This window comes from Desmodus rotundus, chromosome 9 (genome assembly GCF_022682495.2).
Source record: "Desmodus rotundus isolate HL8 chromosome 9, HLdesRot8A.1, whole genome shotgun sequence".
NCBI classification, from domain to species: Eukaryota; Metazoa; Chordata; class Mammalia; order Chiroptera; family Phyllostomidae; genus Desmodus; species Desmodus rotundus.
The window spans coordinates 35113977-35127698 of record NC_071395.1 but is presented as its reverse complement, the minus strand read 5'-3'; the positions used below and the strand labels follow the sequence as shown (position 1 = coordinate 35127698).

Sequence of the window (13722 nt, the reverse complement as noted above, 5' to 3'; positions counted from 1 at the left end):
CAGCATTTTACAATAGTCAAAACATGGAAATAACCAAAGTATCTAACAGTGTATGAATAGATAAAGAAAACGTGGTGTGTGTGTGTGTGTATCTGTATCTATATATATAATGGAATATTGTTATTCAAAATTAAAAGGAAAGAAATCTTGTCATTTGCAACAACTGGGAGGGACCTTGTGGGTATTATGTTAAATGAAATAAGTCAGACAGAGAAAGACAAATTTTTTTAAAATTCTCACCCAAGGATATATTTATTGATTTTAGAGAGGGGGGCAGAAGGAGGGAGGAAAGGAAAGAGAGAAATAGGAACACTGATGTGAAAGAGAAACATTGATTGGTTGCCTCCTGTATGTGCCCTGACCAGGGATCAAACCTGCAACCTTTTGGTGTATAGGATGATGTCCTAACCAACTGAGCCACTCGGCCAGGCTACTTTTTATATTAGGAAACATATTCATATGGTTCAAGCTTCAGAAGTGCATACAGGTATACACAGTGCTAAATCTAAATCTCTCTCCTACTCTGTCTCTTGGCCATAGTCCCTTTCCAGAAGAGACTGTTACCAGTTTCCTGCATATTTTATGCATTTATAAGCAAATAAATATATCCATCCATAGTTCCTCTATCCTTTTTTGCCAAGTAGGTGGTATGCTATATACACTATTCTGCACCAAGCTTTTCTAACTTGGAAATTATCCTACATTAGTATGTTTATATGAAGGGGGCAGTTTTATTATTTTGTTGTTATATAAAATAATGATGCACCTTATAATGTCTTGTAGATTTATGTTTATGTTTTCTTCTCTGAGTTTTATAATTTTAGCTCTTACACTTAGGTATCTGATCCATTCTGAATTAATTTTTGTATCTGATGAGAGGTAGGAGTCCACCATCATTTTGTGTGTGTGTGGATATCCAGTTGTTTCAGCACCACTGATTGAGAAGACTCTTCTTTCGTTACTGACTTTTGTCACCCTTGTCAAAAATCAATTGAGCATAAGTGTATGGGCTCTTTTAAGTTCTATTTTTCAGTTGCAGTTTACATTCAATATTGTTTTGTATTAGTTTCAGGTGCACAGCATAGCAGTTAGACAAGCACGTTCTTTACAAAGTGTTCTTGACTCTCAGTTCTGTTCCATTGTTCTGTGTGTCTGGCTTTACGCCAGCGCCACCGTCCTGATCACTGTAGTCTGACAGTAAGTTTTGAAATCAGGAAGTGTGCATCCTCCAACCTTGTTCTTTTCAAAGATTGTTTTGGCTGTTCTGGGTCCCTTATATTTCCATAGGAATTTTAGGACCACTTTGTCAACTTCTGCAAAAAAGCCAGCTGGAATTTTAATAGGGATTAACATTGAATCTGTAGATGAATTTGGGGAGTATTGTCATTCTAAAAATACTAAATCTTCTAGTCCATGAATATGTGATGTCTTTCCAATTGCTTAGGTGTTCTTCAATTTCTTTCCATAATGTTTTATAGTTTGTGTTGTACAAGTTTTGCACTACTTTTGTTAGATTTATTCCTAAATATTTCATTCTTTTTGAAGCTATTGTAAGTGGAATTGCATTCTGAATTTTAATTTGTGATCGTGCATTGCTAGTGGACAGAAATAAAATTTAATTTTGTGTGTTGACCTTGTATCCTGCGTTTTCTGTGTGCATGTGCTCTTGTGGATTCCTTCCCACTTTGTACAGAGAGGATCGTGCCATCTACAAACAGGTAGTTTTACTTCTTTCTTTCCGAGCTGGATGCCTTTTGTTTATTTATCATGCCTCATTGACCTGGCTAGAACCTCCAGTGCTAGTTGAATAGAAGTAGTGAGAGTGAACATCCTTGTGTTGTTCTTGATCTTAGTGGCAAAGCTCTCAGTCTTTAACCACCAAGGATAATGTGAGCTGTGGGGTTTTCCATGGATGTCATCCATCAAGATGAGTAGGTTTGCTTCCATTTCTGGTTTGTTGAATGTTCTGTCATGAAAGGATGTTGTATTATCAAATGCTTTTTTCTTTGTCTATTACATAATTTCATGGGTTTTTCATTTATTAATATGGTATATTACATTGATTTTCACACATCGAATGCCCTTGTTTTCCTGAGATAAATCCTACTTGGTCATGGTGTATAATACTTTTTATATATTGTTAGGTAGAGTTTACAAGTGTTTGTTAAGGATTTTACCTCTATATTCATAAGGGATATTGATCTGTTTGTTTTTTCTTTCTTATAATACCTTTGTCTGCTTCTGGTGTCAGAGTAATACAAGCCTCATAGAATGAGTTGGGAAGTGTTTCCTTATTTTCTAGTTTTTGAAAGAGTTTGTGAAAGACTGGTGTGTATGTGTATTATTTTTGGAACATTTGGTAGAATTTACCAGTAAAGCCATCTGACTTTCCTTTGTGGGAAGATTTTTGACCACTAATTCAGTCCTTACTTGCTATAGATGTATTCAGATTTTCTGTTTCATCCTGAACCAGATTCATACGTTATTCTGGGAATTTGTCCATTTCTTCTTGGTTATGTAATTGTTATGCAGTTGTTTATAGAATTCCCTTATAATCCTGTGAGTTCAGTAGTAATGTCTTCTCTGTCATTCCTGATTTTGGTGATTTGAGTCTTCTCACATTTTGCTTGATCAGTCTACCTAAAAATTTCTCAATTTTGTTAACCTTTTCAAAGAACCAGTTTATTATTTTATTGATCTTTTCTGTATTATGTTTCTATTTTCCATTTATTTCTGCTTTATATTATCTCCTTTCTTCTGCTCACCTTGTATTTAGTTTGTTGTTCTTTTTCTAATTTTTTTAAAGATGGAAATCTAGGTTATTGATTTGAGATCATTTTTGATTTTTTAATACAGGCATTTCAACAATAAATTTTTCTTTAAGAACTTCCTTAGCTTTATCTCATACATTTTTAATGTTGTATGTGTGTTTTTTAATCATCTCAAAGTATTTTCTAATTTTTCTCATGATTTCTTCTTTCACACATTGGTTAGAGCTGTATTAATTTTCACATATTTGTGAATTTCTCAACTTTTTTCTGTTATTGATTTCTAATTTTATTTCATTGAGCTGGGAGAACAAACTTTGTATGATTTAAAAATTGTTTAGAATTGTTTTATGGCCTAACATTTGGTCTACCCCAGAGAGTGTTCCACATAGACTTGAGAAAGTGTTCTGCTGTTGAGCGAATTGTTCTTTAGATGTTTTTTGGGTTTAGGTGGTTTATAATGTTCAAATTTTCTGTTTCCCTGTTAATTTTCTGCCTTGTTGTTGTATCTGTTATTGCAAGTGGAGTATGGAAGTCTCCAACTATTATTGTTGAGTTGTCTGTTTCTCAATTCAGGTCTGTCAGTTTTCACCTCATGTATTTTGGGGCTCTGTGGTTTGGTGTATAAATGTTTTCAGTTATGCCTTCCTCATCAATTAATCTTTTTATTGTTATAAAATGTCCTTCTTTTGTCTCTCATAGTCTCTTTTGTCTAACATTAGTATAGCCACTCGAGTTTTGGTTTAATTACCATTTATATGGTGTATCTTTTTCCATTCTTTTACTTTCCACTTACTCATGTCTTTGAATCCAAAATATATCTCTTTCAAGCATTATATTTGGATTGTGATTTTTAGAATGGATTTTAAAAATCTGCAGTCTGTCTTGTTGGAGCGTTTAGTCCATTTAAATGTAGTTATGAGGGAAGATTTACATCTGCCGTTTTGTTTGTTTTCAGTCTTGCGTCTGTCTTGCTCTCCTGTTACTTGGTTTCTTCCTTTTCTGTGTTTCATAGATATTTTCTAGTGTGCCAATTTAAATCCCTTGTCATTTCCTTGTTATTTTTTTGTTATTGTCTCAGTGTTTTCCCTGGGAATTACCATTAACATCTTAATTTTAACAGTCTAGTTTGGATTAATACAAACTTAATTTCAGTAGTATACCAAAAACTTTGCTCCTTTATAGCTTAATTTCTCTACCCCCTTCTTTGCGCTATTATTGTCATATAAATTACGTGCTTATTCATTGTGTGTCCATCAGCTTAGATTTGCAAGTATAATTGTTGCATTATCCAATTTTCTTTTAAATCAAATAGGAATAAAGGGGATTACAAGATAAAATACATTTATACTGTTTTTTTTTTATATTTACCTATGTAGTTACTTTTACTGGCACTCTTTATTTCTTAATGTGCATTTGAATTATTGTTTAGTGTCCTTCTGTTTCAGTTAAAAGAACTCTCTCTCTTGGAGGGCAAGTCTTCTGGTGTCAGAATCTTTCTGGTTTTGTTCATCTGGCAGTGTCTTAATGTCTCCATTTTGGAAAAATAGTTTGCCTGGATTAGAGTTCTTGTTTGATGTTCTTGCCTCTCCTCCCCCCAGCACTTTGAATATATTATTCTACTGCCTTCTGACTTCTTGGTTTCTGGTGAGAAAATTGCTGTTAATCTTATTGAACATCCTCCTTATACATAATGAATTATTTCTCTCTTGCTGCTTTCAAATATTCTTTGCCTTTGGTTTTCAACCATTACTGATGTTGGTGTGGATCTCTCTGAGTTTACTCTACATTAAGATTATTGAGCTCCTTGAATGTGTAGATTAATGTTTTTCATTAAATTAGTAAATTATTTGACCCTTATTTTTCAAATATACTTTTTTCACTTTTTTCCCTTTTCTTCCTAGGACTTCCATTGTGTGTATGTGGGTATACATAATGGGGTTCCACAGATTTTTGAGGCTCTGTTTTATTTCTTTTTTTTTTTTTCATTTTTTTCTTCTGTTTTTCGTAATTGATCATTTGAACTGACCTGTCTTCAAGTTTACTGACTATTTCTTCTGCCAGGTCACATTGGATGTTGAGCCCCTTTAGTGAGTTTTTCACTTCAAATTATTGTACTTTTCAACTACAGAATTTCTGTATGATTCTTCCTTAAAATTCCTGTCTCCTTACTGATACTCTGCTTGGTGAGGCATTTTACTCATACTTGCCTTTAGTTTTTTAGACATGTTTTCTTTAGTTCTTTGAATGTCTTTAAAATAGCGGATTTAAATCTAGTAAGTCCAACACCTGGGTTTCTTTAAAAACACTTCTTTCTGACTGCTCCTTTTGCTATGTGTGTGGCAGGCATACTTTCCTGTGCATTTGCATGGTTTTGTTTTCTTTTGTTTTTTAACCTGGACACTTTGAATAATACAATGGGGAAATTCTGGAAATCAGATTCCTCCTTACCCCTGGCTTTGTTGTTATTGTTATGGCTCTTTTCTTTTTTAGTGACTTTCTTGAACTAATTCTTTAAATACGTCTTTTCTTTGTTACCTCAGTGGTCAGTTACTTATTAGATAGGGATTTCTTAAGTGCCTGGAACCAGTAAGCTTCCCAGCTTTGCAGAGGGACTCTGTATGTGTATTGGGGCATGTGTTTAATGCTTACGAAGGCAGTTTATAATTCTGCGTTAGCCTTCACTTTCTCTCTGCACCGTCTGTCAGGGTTGACTAGAGTTAAGAGCTTGGGCCCTTCGCAGTTTTTCCTTGTGCCTGCACGTTGCCCTGGTTGTGCACGTAGACCCAGGCATGCGCCCAGCCCTCCTGTGGGCCTGGCTTTCTGGGTTCCCAGAAATACATCAAAGCTTTACAAAGACCCTCATAGACTTACCTTATTCCTCGGCTTTTAAAATATTTGGTCAGCTCTACGTTTGCCCCAGTGGTTGACACCTCAGGCACCTGCAGAATTAAATGATTGCCACTGATTGTTTTCAACAGACCACCTCCCTTCCTTCCTTCCTTCTCCCAGGGAAAATAATGTTTACACTGAATGAGATTTGAATCAGGCCAAATAAGGACAGGCCTTGTAAATGGGAGTTTTCAGCGAATCCCCAAACAGGTCAGATAATGGCAGTTCTCTAAGAATGGTGTTTTGGGGAACTCTGAGCCTGTTATACCCCCTCTAGTGGCTACGAGGATGCTCCTGGTTTCCTCTAGGATTGCAGGAATGTTATTTTCCAAGTCCACTGTGATGTGGGATGATGGGAATGGGTGCAGGCTAAGTTCAAAATGTCATAAAGCTGTTTTTACAAAAATTCAGCTTTCTTTTTTAAATCACTACTGGATTGTTACAAGCCTTTGGTTAATTTCTAGAGTTAGGAAAAAGTGATTCTGATCATTTTTGCCAGCTCATTATGGTAAAGTAGCTTTTGTTGTCATTGCTTTTAGGGAGGACTGGTTTTTCAGAGCTCCTTACTACGCTGTTTCCACTGACATCAGTCCAATTTACTAGATTTTGAAAGCAAATCTAACCCAGAAAAGTTTCCCCTGTAGAGTTGTCTTCAAAGTGTAAACATGGAAGACAAACATAAACAGACCCGAACTGGGGGGTGTAGCATCAATAAACCTGGACCGTCGTGCATTGCTTAACGACAGTGATAAGCCCTGAGAAATGTGCCACTGAGTGATTCTGTCACTGTGCAGACATCGTGGACTGTACTCACGCACACCTACACGGTGCAGCGTACTGCACACTCTGCTGCACGCGCCCGTCACAGTCGTGTGCGCAGTCTGTCGTTGACTGGGACATCCGTATGCGGCGCGTGGCTGCACTGATTAAAAACTGCTTGATGAAGAGATCTTGCCAATCAAAACTGGAATGGAAAAAATAACGCTGGGGTATTAACTAAAAAGGGAACGAGAGGGACCTTCTAGGGAGCATAAAAACAATTGATGTCTTCATATGAGCAGCAGCCGTGTGTGTGTATATATGTTAAAACTCACTATACAGCTAGAAAGTAGTGCACGTCACTGTATGTAAAACATGCCTCAATTAAAAACAAAAACATAGAGCTTAGGAATGGGAAACCTGGAAAGCTGTGTGGTAAATCTTGAATTCATTTAAATCCAAACTGTGGGTGACAACTGCGGACATTACGAATCCAGGACAGAATGTAAGTATTGACCATGCAGAAATATCTTTGAACATCAGGAGTTGGGTGTGAAGGCTGGAAAGGAGATGGAGAGAGTACAGTCTGTGCATGTGTATTTGGTTATCTACCGCTGTGTAAAAATTTACACCAGACCGTAGCCACTTGAAACCGTGATCTTTATTCTCTCACTCAGTTTCTATGGGTCAGGAATCTAGGGGCAGCTGAGACAGGCTTTTGTGATTCAGGATGTCTCAGGAGGTTGCAGTCATCGGCAGGCTTACCTAAGGCTAGAGAACTCACTTCCCAGGTGGCTGACTTGCATAGCTATTAGGATGCCTCAGTTCTTTGCCACGTGGACTTTCTCCATAGGTGAGGTTGCGTGGTCTCACTGTATGGCAGCTAGCTTCCCTCAGAACCAGCTATCTCAGAGAGAGAGCAAGGCAGAAGTTGTAATGTTTTTCATGGCCTAGCTTCAGAGGTCAGAGACTGTTATTTCCGCCCTATTCCGGTGGTGTGGAGCCCAGTCCTGAGCAGTGTTGGAGGGGATGGCACAGAGAGAGGAAGGCCAGGAGGGTTATTAGGGCTCATCCTGGAGGCTGACTCCCACAGTCTGCTAACTTCCCATGTTTTGTCAGCCAGGAGTCATTAGATATTGACCACAAGTTAGAAAACAATGCTTCCAACCTTCTAATGTTTTTTGTAACTCTTTTTCCTTGCATTAAAGTACTCTTTTAGTAACCTAATTTCCTGTAGAGAAGCATTTACCAAGCTCGAGATCTTTCATATCACTCTAGTTTATTTTAAATTTGTATCTTGAGGTAAAATCAGATCATACTAAACTTAATATTTTTAGTTTTAAAGTTCTCTCTATAGTACGATTTCATTTTAGTAATTATTTTCCCCTCTTCTGTTTACTTTTATGCTTGGAGTGATTTTGTAATGGGCGTAGTTATTTCTAAGTGGTAAGATTTTAGATGGGTTTTTTTTTTTACTAGCTTTATTCTGAATTTTTCTACTTTGAATTGCCTAGAATTCCTTTTTATAATGAGCATGTGTTTACAAAGAGAAAGTCAGACTTTCAAAATAAATTGTATAATATTTAGTTATGGTGAGACTGTATCACAACTCTGACTGTTGGTTAGAGTATAAAATTGGCTGTAACCTTTGGAGAAGTCTGGTAGTACCTATAGCAAACTATGCTGCTCATGTGGTACAAATTAAAATTTCCATTCCTGTGAATTGACCCTGAAGTATTTATTCATATGCACAAAGATATGCATAGAATGTCCGTTACATCATCATTTATAATAGTAAAACATTAGCAACAATTGAAATGTCCAATAATAGATAAATATTTAACTGGGTAATTGTATAAAATACCATGTAACCATTAGAATGGTGAAGATTCATAATGTACTACATGGAAAAAATTCTAAGACATTACGTAAGAAATGCAAGTTATTCATTATGTATAGAATAGTTCCAAACGTGTTTTAAAAAAACAACTAGGGGGTGTGTGTACACATATTTATATATTAAAAGCATAGGATAGAGTCTGGAAGGATTCACATCAAATAAACAAGAAATTAAATAATTAAAAATGGAACTGCCTTTTGACCCAGAAATTTCACTTCTGGGAATATATCCTAAGAAACCTGAAACGCTAATTCAAAAAAATATATGTTCATTGAAGCATTATTTACAATAGCCAAAATCTAAAAACAACCCAAGTAGCCATCAACAGATGGGTGAGTAAAAAAGCTGTGGTACATTTACACAATGGAATACTACTTGGCTGTAAAAAAGAAAGAAAGAAAAAAAAGGCAATCTTTTGCAATAGCATGGGTGGACCTGAAGATCTGAATATTATTATGCCAAGTGACATAAGTCAGTCAGAGAAAGACAAATACCATATGATCTCACTTATATGTGAATCTAATGAATAAAATAAAGTGACAAAAATTTTTTTAAAAAAGAAAAGGATAGGGACTAAGAGAAGGGTTGGGGATGAAGTGTTTGTGAGTTATTTTGGGGGAAGATGTGTGCATCTGTTTTAACTTAAAAACTGTGGAAGGTGAATTGTAGGGATGACTGCAGTTCTCAAGCAGAAAATTGCCTGAAGAAGCACGTTTCACTTTTTCAACTGTGAAACGATCTTCCAGTTAAAAAGCATCTGATCAGGAGAATTTTGGATCTTAGATGGCTCGTTCTTTTAATCAGTTATTGCAATCGTCCAGGCAAAAGAGGCTGAGATTCCAAGCTGCAGGAGTGAGGATTGGAGAGAATTTTAGGAAGAGAAAGTTTGGATTTAGTGAGCCTGTGAGAATTGGGGGAAACGAATAGAAGGTAAAAGTGAGATGAGGGACACAGGAATAAGAGCAGATTAAAAGGAAAAGGTTAATGAATTAAATTTATTGTGTTAAAGACCTGTGGGAAATTCTCATGCAGCTAACTAGCAGATGATTTGAAAAAAAATAGTCTGGTGCTCCGACTTGTAGATGAAATTATGATGATAGTTCAGATGACCAAGGAAGAGTGTGTAGATTGAGAGAAGATGCTTAAAGATGTAACCTTAGGGACACTAACATGGGTAAGGAACTAGGAAAGCAATTCCTGAAGTTGCACTGGAGTGTTGTCTCCAGCATTCATTCCACAGATGAAGATGATATGAGTGGTAAGTAGTGTCACATTCCACAGGAAGTGGAAGGAAGAAGATGCATTTAAATTTGTACTGAGACTTGGTCAAAAATGGTGTCCAAGTCTCAGTACACATGGTGGTGGGGAGCCCTCTAGTGGAAGGGAGCAGCATTTGAGAAACTGGAAGAAGCCTGATGGGGCTGAAGCGCAGGAAACAACGTGAATGAGGCTGGCAACGTCCTTTTGAATACAATGTGATTGCTTTCTTAAAGGAAGGAAATTAACCAGGGGTTAGTTGTAGTTTCTCAGTCTATGAAGGTTATATGTAAATTTTCTTTTTTCTTCTGCCCTGCGAAAGGTAGAAAAGAGGCTTTGAAGAGCTAAAACTTGTGGAGAATAATATTTTTTTTCAGCAGTAGGCAGTAAGAGAAGAGTTAGGAAAACTTTTTCCCCAAGGAGAAATACAAAAACTGATAGCGTAGGGAAGCGGCATTGCCCTTTGACACCAAGCTCACCCAAAGTTCCAAAAGCATGGAGCAGCCCCAGAAGGATGAGTTAAAAGAACTATCTATTACTAGGCTGGTAAATGAGAAAAATCATTGAAAAAAAATGTGTATTTTACATATTTAATTTTTATCGTGCTTCTTGTAGAAAAACTACCTGCTGAATTACTTTGTTTTCTATATTATATGAAAATGGATTAAGTTTACAGGGAAGTTCTTTTTTTTAATATATATTCTATTTTTTTAATTTCAATTTTATTGTTGTTCAAGTACAGTTTTCTGCCTTTTCCCCTGACCCCAGCCCTCCCCACCTCCCTCCCATTTCCACCCCCCCAACATTGTCCATGTGTCCTTTATCATTGTTCCTACAAACCCTTCACCCTTTTCCCCTGAAATTCCCTCCCCTCTCCCCTCTGGTCACTGTCAGCCTGTTCTCAATTTCAGTATCTTTGGTTATATTTTGCTTGTTTGTTTCTTTTGTTGATTAGGTTCCTGTTAAAGGTGAGATCGTATGGTATTTGTCTTTCACTGCCTGGCTTATTTCACTTAGCCTAATGCTTTCCATTTCCATCCATGCTGTTGCAAAGGGTATAAGCTCCTTCTTTCTTTCTGCTGCATAGAATTCCATTGTGTAAATGTACCATAGTTTTTTGATCCACTCATTTACTGATGGGCACTAGGTTGCTTCCAGCACTTGGCTATTAAATAGCCAAGTGTTGGCTATTAAATAGCCAAGTGTTGGCTATTAAATAGCCAAGTGTTGGCTATTAAATAGCCAAGTGTTGGCTATTAAATAGCCAAGTGTTGGCTATTAAATAGCCAAGTGTTGGCTATTAAATAGCCAAGTGTTGGCTATTAAATAGCCAAGTGTTGGCTATTAAATAGCCAAGTGTTGGCTATTAAATAGCCAAGTGTTGGCTATTAAATAGCCAAGTGTTGGCTATTAAATAGCCAAGTGTTGGCTATTAAATAGCCAAGTGTTGGCTATTAAATAGCCAAGTGTTGGCTATTAAATAGCCAAGTGTTGGCTGTTGTGCTGCTATGAACATTGGGGTGCATAGGTTCTTTTGGATTGGTGTTTCAGGGTTCGTAGGATATAATCCTAGCGGTAGAATTGCCGGATCAAAATGCAGATCCATTTTTAGTTTTCTGAGGAAATTCCATACTGTTTTCCACAGTGGCTGCACCAGTCTGCAATCCCACCAACAGTGCACTAGGGTTCCCTTTTCTCCACAACCTCTCCAACACTTGTTGTTTGTTGCTTTGGTTATGATGGATGGCCATTCTGAGTGGTGTGAGGTGGTATCTCATTGTGGTTTCAATTTGCATCTCTCTGATGGCTAGTGAGGCTGAGCGTCTTTTCATATGTCTCCGGACCCTCTGCATGTCCTCCTTGGAGAAGTGTCTGTTTTTATTTCCTTTCCTACAAAAGATTAGACAGATGGATATTCTTTCTTTACTACTTTCTGTCCTTTTGCTTTATTAAATTAATAACTACACATAGAGAAAATTATGAAGTAATATATATTAACAGTTAACATTGTTTACTGTTACTGTTTACTGTTTACTGAGGGAAGGCCAAAATTAACTTCTTTTTTGTACTTTGTTTTTTAACTTAATTGCAGTATTTATAAAACCACCAGTAAAATATGTAGTGTTTATAAGGGAAGGCTAGATATAAAATAAATGAATACATATTTGTAGAACGACTAAGAAAACAATAGAGGTATACAGTGTAGGAAGTCTACTGTCTTCGCTATATGGAAGTTTTTGTTACTATGCAGAACAAGGCAGATTATGTAAATGCATATTTATAAAATTATATACTTTGTCATTTATATCACGGGCATCTTTTCATATTGATACATATCCATTTACTTTATTTTTTTTAATACTACATAGAATTTTTAAAACTTTTTGGGGAAACTTTTGTAAATTGAAATATAAACAGAGAAAAGTGTTTAGCTTAATGATGTTTACCAAGTGAAGCCATGCGTATAACCACCGTCCAGATGGAGATCAAGGGTAGTGCCGCTCACTCCACAAGCCTTCCGCACACTGCCTCCCAGTGACTACCCTGCTGCGCCCAGGCCGCAGGTGGCCCAGCACTGTTCTGATGGCCGTTCCCATAGAGAATTGTGTCTGGTTTTCAGTCTTATATAACTGAATCATACAGCTGTGTGTGGCTTTTGTATGTGTCTTATTTTTTGTGGGGGGAGCGACATTGTTTTTGTGAGATTTGTCCATGGGGTGCATGTAGCAGTAGTTTGTCCTTTTTCTATTTGGTGTAGTGGTCCATAGTTGGATGCATAAGTGTCCCAGTTTGTGCGTTCTGTGGATGGGTATTTGAGTTGTTTCCAGTCAGGGACTGTTATGGATAATACTCATATAAGCCTTCTTGTGTATGTCTGTAGAACACCTTGCTGTTGAGCATGTCTTTCTGTGTGCTATATACTGAGGAAAGAAGCTGCTACGTCCTATGGTATGCTTATGTTTAGCTTTAGTAGGTACGGCCCACCTGTTTCTCAAAGTGGCCCTGACATTTTACCCTTCCATCAGCAGTATGAGAGTTCCATATATTCCATGTCCTTGCCAAAACTTGGTATCGATGGACTTTTGTTCGGTTGGTTTTGTTGTGGTGGTGGTGTTTGGTTTTGGTGGCTGATTTAGAACATTACTTTTAAAGTCTTCCCAGTTTTCTATTATGTGAGTATATCATAATTTAACTAACTTTCTTTTGATGGGCTTTTGCCCTCTTGCCCCCTGCAGCACAGCCAGAACCTGGACAGCATAATATCAAGTGGGCTCTGTGTTCTGCGTGATCTGGCTGTGTGAGGGGGATTTAACACTGAAAGTAACAGGACTGATATAGTCCATTTTTTCTTAAAAGATTTTTCTCAGATTTTCTTTGCTCTTTAGTAGTATGCTACCAACATGAAGAATCCATATGAAATGTTTTATTTTTTTGGCATGAAAATCAGTTTTGATTTCATAGTAGTAAATGGTGGTTTTCTTCACTCTTGTTTAAAAGTAGTGTAATGTCTGAACCTGGACTTGTGGTGAAGGCATTGCTAAACACAGACAATTGTAAGGAATCAGCGTTCATGTAGAACAAGCCTGCAGTGCCAGCTGCAGCACCTGCATCACACAGATCTTCAGTCCATTGGAGAACCGCTGTGCGAATTATTTGAGAATGCAGTTACTTAGGGTTTGGAAACATACATTTCACCCTTTGAACATGAACTTTGTTTCCGATCAGAGAACCTTGCTTCACAGCCCAATTTGTCTTTTAACAAAACTCCTCTCCAAGTTCTCCTCTAACATAGATTTTTAAAAGTATGAAATTTTAGGGACTTGCTTTTAATGAGTTAAATGTGATTACCAAACCTCCTGCTTCTCATGTGAAGGGGTGCGGTCACTTCGTGCTGACCACTCTTCCTGTTGTGCATTATAGCTTTAAACAGGTGTTGTTAGCACACGTGGTATTCAGCACTGTCCAGTCACCAGCAGAAGTTCCTTGGGAGAGTTCAGATACCGTTAACCCTCTCTGATAGCTGGCTGGTCCTTTAGGAAGTGCCCTTTGGACATACGTTTCATCGTTCCTGTTTTTCTTTGCTTTTGCGAGTCGTGTGTTAAATTATTCATTTTTCAAATAGCTATAATGACCAGGAGGGGCATG

The 13722-nt window shown here is 37.2% G+C and overlaps 1 protein-coding gene across 13 annotated transcripts in view; it reads left to right on the top strand.

Annotated features, from left to right (window-relative positions):
* HMBOX1 (homeobox containing 1) overlaps nucleotides 1–13722 on the top strand; it is a 172270-nt gene that overhangs the window by 93725 nt on the left and 64823 nt on the right. The window lies entirely within an intron of this gene.